The 11,965-nt window shown below is 48.0% G+C and overlaps 1 long non-coding RNA gene across 1 annotated transcript in view; it reads right to left on the bottom strand.

Annotated features, from left to right (window-relative positions):
• Nucleotides 1–3,903: 3,903 nt before the first annotated feature.
• LOC125619372 overlaps nucleotides 3,904–11,965 on the bottom strand; it is a 69,445-nt gene continuing 61,383 nt past the window's right edge. The window contains exon 4 of the long non-coding RNA XR_007350892.1: nucleotides 3,904–4,385. This is a non-coding gene — a long non-coding RNA (uncharacterized LOC125619372). The remainder of the gene's footprint in view (nucleotides 4,386–11,965) is intronic.

Raw genomic sequence — 11,965 nt, 5'->3', positions numbered from 1 at the left:
TATACACATCTATATATATATATATATATATATATATATATATGAAAAAAAAACAACCTAAATTTATCATCTGACAAATATGAAGGTGAGAAGTCTGAAATGAATCTCACTGGGCCCTAATGAGGGGGCCAGCAGGACCACATCCATTCTTTTATGGAGTTTCTAGGGGAGAATCTGTTTCCCTGCCCCTTGTAACATCCAGATGCCACCCACATTTCTTAGCCCAAGGTACCTCTATCCTGAAAGCCAGCAACAGCAAGTCCAGTCTGCCTTCCGCTGCCTCTGTTTGACTTCTTCTCCAACTTGTAAAGATTTTGTGATTCCACTGGGCCCAGCCCAATAACCCAAAATGATCTCTCTCTTCTGAGGTCAATCTATCAACAACATTATTTCCAACTACAGCCTTAACTCCACCTTGATAAGTAGTTTAACACATTCACAGGTTCTAGAGATTATGATGTGAGACATCTCTGGGGCCATTATTTTTCTAAGCACAAAAATAAATAGGCATGCTTGGTCTGGTAAGACTTAAAGGAACTTTGTTTCAGTCATCCTGCAAATCAAAAAAAAAAAAACCCTCCCCAACATTACTCAGGGGGCTCCTGAAAACTCTGCTTGAACGCATCTGGAAACAGCTCACACACCATGAAAGGCCACCTCTACAGCTCACTGGAAGTGCCCGAACACCAGCCTGTCTCCTGCAACCAGATCCAAGCTCTGTGCTTTGGAAGGACACAAAGTGTCCACCACGTGTGTCTGACCCCTTGCCCAGTGCTTGGAGAATTTGAAGAGCCCAGATGTCTGTTCCTACCTCCTCTGTGCAGTTGCGCAGAGAAGCATGGCCCCTTCATCCCTCACCAGCACTACTTCCACCCATGATGTCTCTTCTTAACCACAGCAGCCAGAGGAAATACAATATTATTGTTTTGCTTAAGATGTTACTGAGCACCTACTATGTCCAGTGCCAAGCTCAAAAATGTCACGGGTAATATCCATTTGAGTCTAGGAGATTGAGATTGTCACCTCCTCCTGCAGATGGGAGTCTAGGATTTAGAAAGATGAAGTTGCTCGCTCACCCACAATCGCTCAGCTCCGTGATGAAGCAGGGGCTGTGTCTGGGCTTGCTCTAACCACAGACCCTTTGTTCTGTCTTCCTATCACAGTGTCCTGTCTTCAGCCTTAGCTTGCTGCTATAATGAGTGCTGAACCAGGAGACTAGAGACCTGGCTTTTATTCCCAGTCAATTCATCTGTAGCTATGTGACTCGAGATGAAAATCTCTGAGTTATTAGTGGTGTTACCAATAACTTCTCAATAGCGTGCAATGGTCAGACAGACCAGCAACAGAAGAGTTTGGAAGCCATTAAGAGCCCCCAGAAAAAGGCCAATCCTCCTGGCTATGGTTCTGCTGTACATCTTGGGATCCATCTGCATGAAGTCTCTGGCAGTGTCTCTTGCTTCTGGCCTCTCCTGAGCCATCACAGGGAGATCCAGAACATTTGTTTGCTGCAGGAACGTGTTCAAGAACCTGGATATTCTGCCCAATCAAATCCATGATACTTTTGGCCCTATGCTGTCCTGTTTCCATCCAGCAGAACTGACTTGTGCCCAGTGCTGTGGAGACACCAGAGAGGCCTGTTCTTCCTCCATGAGGGGAAGCAGGTGCGTGAACAGCCTACTTCCGCTGGGAAGGACACTCAAGCACGTTCATTTGTGCTTGCTCATTTGCTTTAACCATGAGAAGGAGAACTCGATAGTGTCAGAGAGAGGAAAATGTTGGAGGGGATCCTTGTGCAGGTGGGAGCAGATGGGGTCTGGTGACAATCTTGGAAAGGAGCAGAGGGCACATTCAGGGGAGCAAAGGTGCAAGAGAGGGCCGGGTGCAGTTTGGTTTGCTCTGCAGGTTGCCAGGGAGAATGGTTGGAGCCGAGGGGAGAGGAAGTGAAGACAGCCAGCCAGGAACAAGGTGATCCCAGTAAGAAATTAGTCAGGAGGGGACCCAGTTCCCTCTGGGCAGTCTTGGAGATTATGGGTTTTCTCCATCCATGATCTCACAGGAGTGCAAAACCCTGACTGTGGGAGAGGCATTTATTTGGGGGTGGGACTTGCCAAGAGAGCCTGATGAGGTGAAAGGGGTGAGAGAGTTTGGGATTGTGCAAGGGAGGGAGGTCCTGCAGGGAGCCAGCTGGTGCTGACCATGCTCTGGAACGGCCAGGAGTATTTTGTAGCTCTGATTTAGAATCTTATGAACTTGGCATAGACCCTTTTATAGGTATGAACTCTTATAGAATATTAATTTTTATAAGAAAAGTGCAGGTTAGTAGAGCAGGGAGCAAAGACATGGCACTCACAGGAAATCCCTCTATGCTTAGGCAGCAGCCCCACACTGAGCAACTGGGGCAAGTGGGACAGGTCCCCTTCAGCCTCACGGGCCTCGCTGAGGACTCTGGTTGTGTCCCTGGGAACAAATGGAGACCGTGGATAGTTTCAAGCACAGGAACTTATGCCTGGGCTCAGACGTGTATGGTTAAATGATGGCGTCAGTGATGCGTGGGCAACAGCAGAGATGGGCAAAGAGAGGGGGTGCCAGTTGGGGGGCTGTGGCAGGCTCAGGCCAGAGACAACAGAGCTGGACTGGGGGAGGATAGGCAGTACAGTGGACAGTGTCCGTGGCCCCTTCGTCTCCTGAAGTACCCACCTGATGTGGCCTGAATGGTGAGGGTCACACACACAGGTGGTCCTGGGAGAGAATGGACAGTGGTTTTTCTTCTGCTTTCTAAGAAGAAGACTAGGGCACCCACATGAAGGGCTGAGAACGGCCGTAGTGGTCAAAAGGCCTGGGACCCAGGGTCCAGAGACAGTTGAGACGGGATGCAGAGCAGGAGTGGCTAATGGACAAGGATACTGCATGCCCAGAAATATTTCCCAATGCAGGCACGAGGCACCAGAGAGAGGTCCCTGCAAAGAGTGGGCATGCTATAGTGTCTGTGGCTGCTGCTGCTGGGGATAGTGAGGCGGAGATGGAGGAAGAGGTCTGTGCCCCCGGTAGGAGCTTGTGGAGGTTTAATTGATCCCTGTGTTCCTGATGCATCACACTGAGCTTGAACCATAGAAAATACTCAGGTCCATGGCTGCCCTGTGCCAAGCATGTGGGATCAGCAATACATTCCACCAGCAGTTATCTGAGCTTCAGTCCTACAATGACCCTATAAGACTGCTCCCCCATTTTTCTAGGCAATAGGAAGATTAGAGCTCAGGGAGATTCGATTTACCCAAGGATCTCAAATGCTGAATAGCAAAGCTGAAGCTCTCATTTGTGCCCCAAACTCTTTTAATAACATTACATACAGAGTATAAATAAGGGTCTCCAGAGAAACAGAAAAATCAGGACAGATAAAAGATGGAAGCTAGATGGATGGATGGAGGGCCAGAGATGATGAATAATAGATATAAATAGGAGAGAGAGAGAGATAAGGAGGACTGTGGGTTCTCAAGTCCAAAATCTGTAAAGCCTAGGTCCCAGTTTGAGTCTGAAGGTCAGAACCTGCTATAAAAATAGGAAGGGCCTATGCTATGTCCCCATTCAAAGGTCAACAGAAATCTAAGGCCCCAATTTGAAAGCCACCAAAAAAGGAAATTCTCTCTTACCCAAGATAGAGTCAGCCTTTTGTTCTATTTAAGTCTTCAACTGATTGGATGAGGCCCTCCCACATAGAGAGGACCATCTGCATTACTCATTCTACCTACTCAAATGTTGACCCTCACAGACATACCCTGTATAATATTTCACCAAATGTCTGGGCACTCCATAGCCCAATGAAATTGACACATAAAATGAAGTATCACACACAGTCCTTTATAAACACTTTTAAATAAATATATGAATAACTGCTTATTGGGGGAAAATCATTTACATAATCTCTAAGAGCTACATTATTTCTCAAACAACAGCCAGATGTTTAATGTCTCATTTCTATAAAACTTCACCAGTTCAGGTTTTAAAAAAATTTGTACATCAAGAGATAGTTCAATAAAACCTGAATATTAACCTCCCATTACTCAATCCAAGATGAGGAGAGAATTGATAAGACTCCGTCTCCAATCCCAAAGAATTTGATAATTACTAACCATTCAGACAGATTTCTTCAAATCAAAGTGGCAGGACTGTGAGTAATTGTCAGCCTTGCCTGCCCTGCGGGTGACCTCTGAAGACAGGGCTAGGTCCTGTTCATCTCCAAGGGCTGGTGTCTGCTTGGTGCTTAGTGACCAAGGCTTTCTCATCCAGGCCGCACAGTGGATGAGAAACGGACCGTTCTGAGTCATCCTGCAAACTTCGCTGGGGTTCCTGCAGTCGTCCACGATGCCACACAAGACATTGTGTGACTCCTAGGAGGAAAGGGAGTAGTTTAAGCCCATGGCAGTTTCAGAGACACCTCCAGGGAGATGAGGTGCATCAGGGAACTTGAACAAGGTGCACATCAGTTCAGATCCTGGCCCCAGAGTGGAGAGAGAAGAAACCAAAGGGGAAGGAAGGAGCCTTCCAAAGGAGCTGGCAGTGAGTGGGAGAGAGGAGGGCAGAAGCTGTCAGCAAGCAGAAGGCCTATCATTAGGATAATTATTATTATTTATTAAACATTTAGGAAGTGCCAGCCATGTGCTAGCTATTGTCACAATCCAAATCAGAATAAGACCCAATGCCTCTGGAAAAGTCTTCCTGTCTAATTGGGCAGGAAGGAAAAACAGGCCAAGGAGCTGAGCTAAGAAGTATTTTAGGTGATAAAAGGAGACCCATAGAGGCAGAATTCAGCTTCATGTCACCAGGGAGCATTTCTCCTCTTTCCCAGGGACTCTATTGTGAAGTTGGTCACACGGGAACTGCTTCCTTCTGGGCTTGGGCCATGCAAACTGGAACCCATTCTGTAATTTTTGCCAGGTAACTTGCAGACTGATGCTCCGACTGCGCGGCGGGAGGACCCAATGAGCGGCAAAGCTTCCCAAAAACCAGTGGTCAACACGCCACTCCTATCTGGCCAGACTCTTGCTAGAGGCCAGGATTTGAAAGCAAAGATAGAAAGAGATCACCCCTGCCTACAAAATCAAAACTCCTAGAAAAGTTTTCAGTCTGCCCTTGGGAGATACCATGGTTGATGTGTTAAATAACTGACCCAGGAGTTCACAAGAGGTCAGGCACTGGTGGAGGGAGGAACTCAGGGGGTGAGCCACAGTGCTGGCCTCGGGGTCTCAATGATCATTTCCTCTTTCACATATTTAAGCACCTACTGTACCCAGTGAGGTCGAATGGGTGTTGCAGGTTAATCCCCCGCCACCCTCACAAGAGCAGACTACCTGATTCCTGAATGCTTAACACAGATAATACTTGGAAATCCGTGGCTCTGATGTGACATTCGCTCATTCCCAGAGTCCAGCTGTAAACCATGAGCTGAGTTATGGTGTGTTAGGTCTTCAAGCAAATTCACACTAGCCTCTATTAAATTGTATGAGGTTAAAAAAATATATTGAATTCTGGGGGGCATATATATTCTGCTAACCAAAATTACACACCAGACATTTGTCACTGCCACGTGGGCGTTACTAAATCAAGGCTTTAAAGGTGAATGCATTGGTTGGCGTTATATCATCAGCGTTTCGTTACAGTGCAATCAATCTGTGGCAGGAAGGGGGGCTCTTGGTGGGCAGTGACTGCCAGATGAGGGGCTGCCTCATCACTTGTCTCTGCAGGGCCAGGATGGCTCCCATTCAGAGACCTGAAGCAGGGGGGAGCCGAGCAGCAAACAATGCCCATCAGAGTAAATCATTTTGTTTAATGAACCAAGTGGATCCCAGGGAAGGCAGCATTAAGTTGCAAATGTATTCACTGCAAAAGCAGAAGGTGAGCAGGCTCCCCAGAAAAAAGGGGAACTGCACAGACGCCCAAGAGCAGAAGGGAGGTCTGCCCCCCGCAGCCTTTCCTCCAACACTCGGAGCTACGTTTGCTTTCCTGGTTTTGAAGCCCATTTTCCCAACACACACACACACACACACACATCTTCCAACACCCACCCAACATCACAACCGACCATATGTTCAGAATGTCAGAGCTGGGAGGGATCCGAGTCCAACCCCCTAATTTCTCAGATGGATTCACTGGGGCATTCAGATAAAGGGGCAGTGCTCAGCCTTCTTCACAGAAAAAAAGTCATACTGCATCCCTGTTTCTCCATGAAATCCGTCAGAATGGAGGGTCAGGGCAGCTTTCAGAACAGAGCAGCGATCCTTAGAAGAAATCCTTGTTGCCCCAAATGTCAGAACGTCGCCACTACCTTCTTCCTCTTCCTCCAGCATCTTGTCCACTGTGGGCCGCTCACCGAGACAGCTCAGGTTCCAAGTTACATGGCCCACTGTGTGCATCCACTGTGCATAGCTTAGATACAGACACACGCCATATGGATACACACATCTGTGTAAGTGTGGATACACACACACACACACACACAAGCACTTTTCAGAAATGGAAGGAAAAAGTGGAGCCACCATGGGACATTCATATCCTATATTGCCTGCCATTTCCTTTAAACAATTGAGAAGTGACATTATGTATGATGTAGGTATGTCCACACTCTGAGGTGCTTCGCTAGCATTGGAAGGACCTTCACCCCATCAGCAGTTGCTGCTCCAGGAAGACTTACTGCAAGCTCTTCAGACACTGCTCCAGAATACCATTGGTTTTTATTGTCGAGATGAAAGAGTTTAAGATATGAGATTGTCAGGTGCGGTGGCGGTAATCCCACCAGCTCAGGAGGCTGAGGCAGGAGGATCGTGAGTTTGAAACCAGACTCAGCAACTTAGCCAACTTATCGAAGCCTTAAGCAACTCAGCAAGACCCTGTTTCAAATTTTAAATTATATAAAAAAGGGTGGGGTTGTGGCTCGGTGGTCAAGCACCCCTGGGTTCAATCCCTGGTACCAATATATATGGGATTGGCTACAATCAATGCTCAGATCATATCACCTTTGCACATTTAACGAAAGACCAGCGAATGAAGGAGACATAAGGGGTGTTAGAGGAAAGTGACCAAGCAGCAGGACACCCAGCTTCCTGGGACAGTGATGGGGGCTGCAGCAGGGAGTCTATCAGAGATGAAAGTGGCAGCAGGACTTTGCTACTGGGGCCAGAGGTCCTTGCACGGGGACATGGGGTGGAAGACAGCATCTTGACCCACCATTAACACTGTCTTCTAGATGGAGGCCTGGTACTCCTCCTGCTGATTTCCAAAGAGCTCGCTCTTGGAAGCCCCTCTTCCCAAGGAGGCCAGCCCTCACTCTGACCTCTCGAGTCTGAGAAGAGCAGAGAGGGAAGCTGTCGAAAAGGACAGAAAGTCACTGCACGATTGTCAGATAAGGCACCAACCACAGGCTTCAAATGAGACGACCCAGGGGTCCCAGTCTCCCTCCAGCCATTTATATGCATTTTATATGTGCTGCACTAAGAGAGGCACGGAGTGGGTGGAGATGGATTCCATCAGGATTGTGGACTCTCTGTGCAGGAAAAGGGACAGGCAGACTCAATATGGTGCAGTAGGGAGACAATGAGCAAAGGATAGTGTGCATTTTTCGAAGGAGCCCATGCCAGTTTTACCACCCACCCACTCCTCTCCAGTGTCACCTACACCCTCCTCCGTTGGAAACTGGGGAGCACATCTCCCTTGGGCTATTTTGGGGTGAAGTTTGAATTTGCCTGTGATCAAAGAATCGAGTCAGATCGTGATGGGGCTACATCTCACTGGCTATGAGAACCCTCAGTACAGACTTGTGAGACAACATTGGTGGGAAGTTATTTTCCAGCTTCTTCTGGTGGCCTCCAGTGATTCCAACCCGGGGCCCTCCCTGCAGTAGGAGAAAAGTGAGCAGTACCTCTGGCAAAAAGGCCACACTGCTCTTACCCTTGGCAGAGGGGCTGGGTACAGTGGCTCCCTCCTGGCCTGGATGCTAAGTCCCTTCTAATACCTACCCACTCGGACCCATAGGAGAACCAAATTGCTGGGGCAGAAAGAAATAATTTGAACCTATCACAAAGATGGTTTTGTGGTCATTGACCTAAAATGCTTCCTTTTGAGGCATCTCCACAGTAGCCTGGGACCTTAGGTCTCAGATGTTCCTTTCTCCAAGTCATGGGCAGACAAATGGCACATGCAAGGGTACTGGGTGACAGGCTTCCAGTCCACTTTGGAGCTGGGGGATACACTTTGTTGCAGTTTGGATTTTGTATGGCCCCCCCAAGGCCCATGTGCTGAAGACTCAGTCACAAGCTGGTGGTGCTACTGGGAGCTCGTGGAGACTAATGGATGGAAGTTATGTCATTGGGGGTGTGCCCTAGAAGGGGTCATGGGACTTGGGCCACTTCCTGTCTCTATTTCCTGGCCACCATGAGGTTAGCAGCTCTGCTCTACCACACTTCACTCACCATGATGTGCTGCCTGACCACAGAACCAAAGCGATGGACCAAGTGACCATGAGCTGAAATCTCTGAGACTGTGAGCCAAAATAAATCTTTTCCTTCCTTTAAGCTGTCTATCTTAGATATTGATTTACAGTAACAGAAGCTGCCAGCCACACCCCTCTAAGGCAGTAAAACACCACCTCATCCACCTGTTCCCTCCTTCTATTTCTTCCATGCCGTCAGATCACACAGGGAGCACAAACCTGAACATACCCAGTAGGTGACAGATGACCTGGTCACGTCCATTCTGGGCTGTGTGACTCAGCTTTTCATCACTGTGACCAAAATACTTGACAAGAACAGCTCAGAGGAGGAAAAGTGTATTTGGGCTCACAATTTCAGAGGTTCAGTCCATGGCTGGCCAGTTCCATCCCTCTGGGCCCGAGATGAGGCAGAACATCGTGACCAAAAGGTGTGATGGAGGAAAACTGTTGACCCCATGGAAGGCAGAAGGGAAGAAAGGAGAGAGAAGAAGGAGGAGAGGGATATGGAGGAAAAGAAAAAAGGGGGAAGGAGGAGGAGAGAGGAATGAAGGGGCCACAGAAAGATGAACCCTCCCAAGGCACACCCCCAGTAACCTACCTCCTCCAGCCACACCCCACCTCCCCACAGTTATCACCCAGTTAGTCCATTCTAACGAAGATGGGATGGTTAGGTTACAGCTCTCCTCTTCTAACCACTTCATCAGTGAAGAGTTCTACATGGGGGACACCATATATATATATATATATATATATATATATATATATATCTCCAAACCACATCACTGGCGCCAAACATAAATTCAAGTCGTCAGGCCCAGGTGCCAGTAAATGTCAATTCCAGGGCACAGCCATTTGGCAATGACAAGACTGAGTTCCCTCAAGGGAAGGAGTCCATCTGGGATTCATTTCTTATTCTCCTGTTCAAAGAAACCCGAGGACACATCTCAGAGCCACAGCCATAGCTCTTCATCACGAAAGAGCAGGAGGAAGACAAAAAACAGGTCTTGTCTGAAGTGCATTGATTCGTTTCTGATTTTGTTCCAACAAATCCCAGAACTTTCACCTCTCCCATCAGGGGCCTGGTTGTAGTGAAAAAACAAACTGTGATTTTAAAAACGAGCCACATTTGGTGACATACACCTAGTCCTGACTCAAGGTTCAGTGGGAGTATCAATTAAGCCCATGATTTAGAGACCAGTCTGGGCAGCACAAGGAGACCCCATTTCAAGAAATTAAATAAAGTTACCAAGGGGCTGAGGGTATAGCTCAATGGCAGAGCCCTTGTCTATCATGCAAGAAGCCCAGGGTTTATCCCCAGCACTGCAAAGTATGAGTAGATAGATAGATGACAGACAAAAGTTTCCAGCACCTTCTACATTTGGAGGGGAGAGCAGAGTTAGCCAAGGGGTGGAAAGCCTCTTTGCTCTGGGTAAAACCACTCACGGGAAATATGATGCTAAAGCAGTGTCCACATACTTCCCTAGTGGGCTCGATATAGAAACTCAATGAATGCACAGGCTTCTGACCCAGAAGCCCAGGAATAGTGGGCTGGGAACATGGGAGAAAACTCTTCACTTAGAAAAATTCCAAACACGCAAGCTTGTGCACACATCTGTGTATGGGAGGTGGGGGATCAGTATTTGGCTACAAATGGGCTCAGACAGAGTAAAGGGACAAGGATTCTAGAAGGATGTGACAGCTTTCTTAGGATCTTGGGACCACTCCAGGCAGGGGAGGGCTTCACTAACAGGAAGACAATCCCTCTCCCTCTTCTCCTCCCCAGCCAGCTGGGCTGGGACTGGAGCTGAGTATTTGGAACGTGGGTTCAAGGGAAGAACTGCCCTCTGTCTTGGGAAGGGTGGGTTTGCTCCAGACTCCCGTGTGCAGAGAGTTCTACATGGGGGACATGGGTCCTGCCCTGCGGGAGGGAGATCAGGTACCAATTAGAGAAGGCGAGGTGAGGTCTGACATTGCCAGAGACAAGACAGAAGGCCCCAGGGTATCAGTGCTCGCCAGCAGTTGTACAGCAAGCACCCTGATCAGTATAGGATAGGACAGCCATGATGGTCAGGAGATGGGGACTCTGAATCAAGTAGTCCCTTAGGAGTCGAGCCATAAGAGCCCTTGAAAGCCAGGACTCCATCTCCACTGAAATTATCAGTAGGAAAGGAAAAGGTGGAGGAAGATGTGGACCGTGGGATCTGGACCTCCTCCTCCACAAAACCATTTATCTCCATTGTGTAATTTTTCCCTGTGATTGAATCTTGCCCCGATTAATTAGTATTTTTGCTGTAAGCCAACCGGTTCTTGGAAAGGAACAAAGAAACTGCGTGTGTGCGTGCTTGTGTGTGTGTGTGTGTGTGTGTGTGTGTGTGTTACCATCATCCCTGGGCCACAAGGAGAGATACAAATTGACTAAACCACTCCTGGCTCCCTCAGTCTCTCAGGAAGAGCAAGGACAGGGACATCAGCACAGGGAGGGGCCATGTGGACAGGAAGGGAGGGGAGGGGAGGGGCACAGTCATGTCTAATCCTCATTCAGAGGCAGAGAGTGAAAAACCAAAGAGAAGAAAGAAACAAAGAACAGATTTTCCATTTGGGCATGCAAGCAGTCACACTATGATTAATGATGCAATCAGACTGCAGAAGCTGCTCAGGTTTCTGTGCAAATGAAGAGAAAAATTTGAAAATGTGGCCGAAACCCAAGCCTCAAATGTCGGTGTAATCTGAGGAGCGTCTGCTCAGAATGGGAGGAAAATTAACCCCTCGGGAGTAACTCAGGCAGCCAGCTCCCCCCACACACACCCAGGCTTAGATCAATTGAGGGGCTTACACATGGGGACTCCCCACCCGAGGGGCTCAGGGCAGTGGCAAGGCCTCAGCACTTCCCTCCGTGATGAATGTGAGCCACACCAGGCCTGGTCATCCTCGACACTACTTTGGAAGACAACAGAATTGGACGCACCACAGCGTGTTCTATAATATATAAAAAAGAAATTCGTATACTCCTGAAACCCGGATATGTCTTTTAAATGTCTTGATAAATGTATTTCAGCATACATGCTTCTTTGATGATCTTATAGATTTTATTTGAAGCTTTGGAGGCTGCACAAGAAGAAGGGGACAGGGCCCTCTTCAGAGAGCTAGACGTAAGATTGTTTTCAGAACATATTTCCTTAAAAGAAAAGCATAAAACAAGAACCTGGATGTCCCCAAGGAGATGACCACTCTGCCGTTACACCTGGCACTCCTTCTTCAACACCTTCTTATTCATGTAGGGAAGGCTGGGACCCCCATCCACTTGCAGGTGCCTGGGAAGGGAAGATTCTCATTGGTTAACAGGTGTTCCCATCTCAGCCGGGTCTGAATGAGTTTAGCTTTCTTTGCCTTACGTAGTTACTGGGATCCCCATAAAGATCTCCCTTAGACAATGACCCTAGAAGGACCCCCAGAACTCAGAAAGGGTATTGATACACAATAACACTA

The sequence above is a fragment of the Marmota marmota genome, unplaced genomic scaffold, assembly GCF_001458135.2.
Source record: "Marmota marmota marmota unplaced genomic scaffold, marMar, whole genome shotgun sequence".
Lineage (NCBI taxonomy): Eukaryota > Metazoa > Chordata > Mammalia > Rodentia > Sciuridae > Marmota > Marmota marmota.
This window is presented reverse-complemented; position numbering and strand designations above follow the sequence as displayed.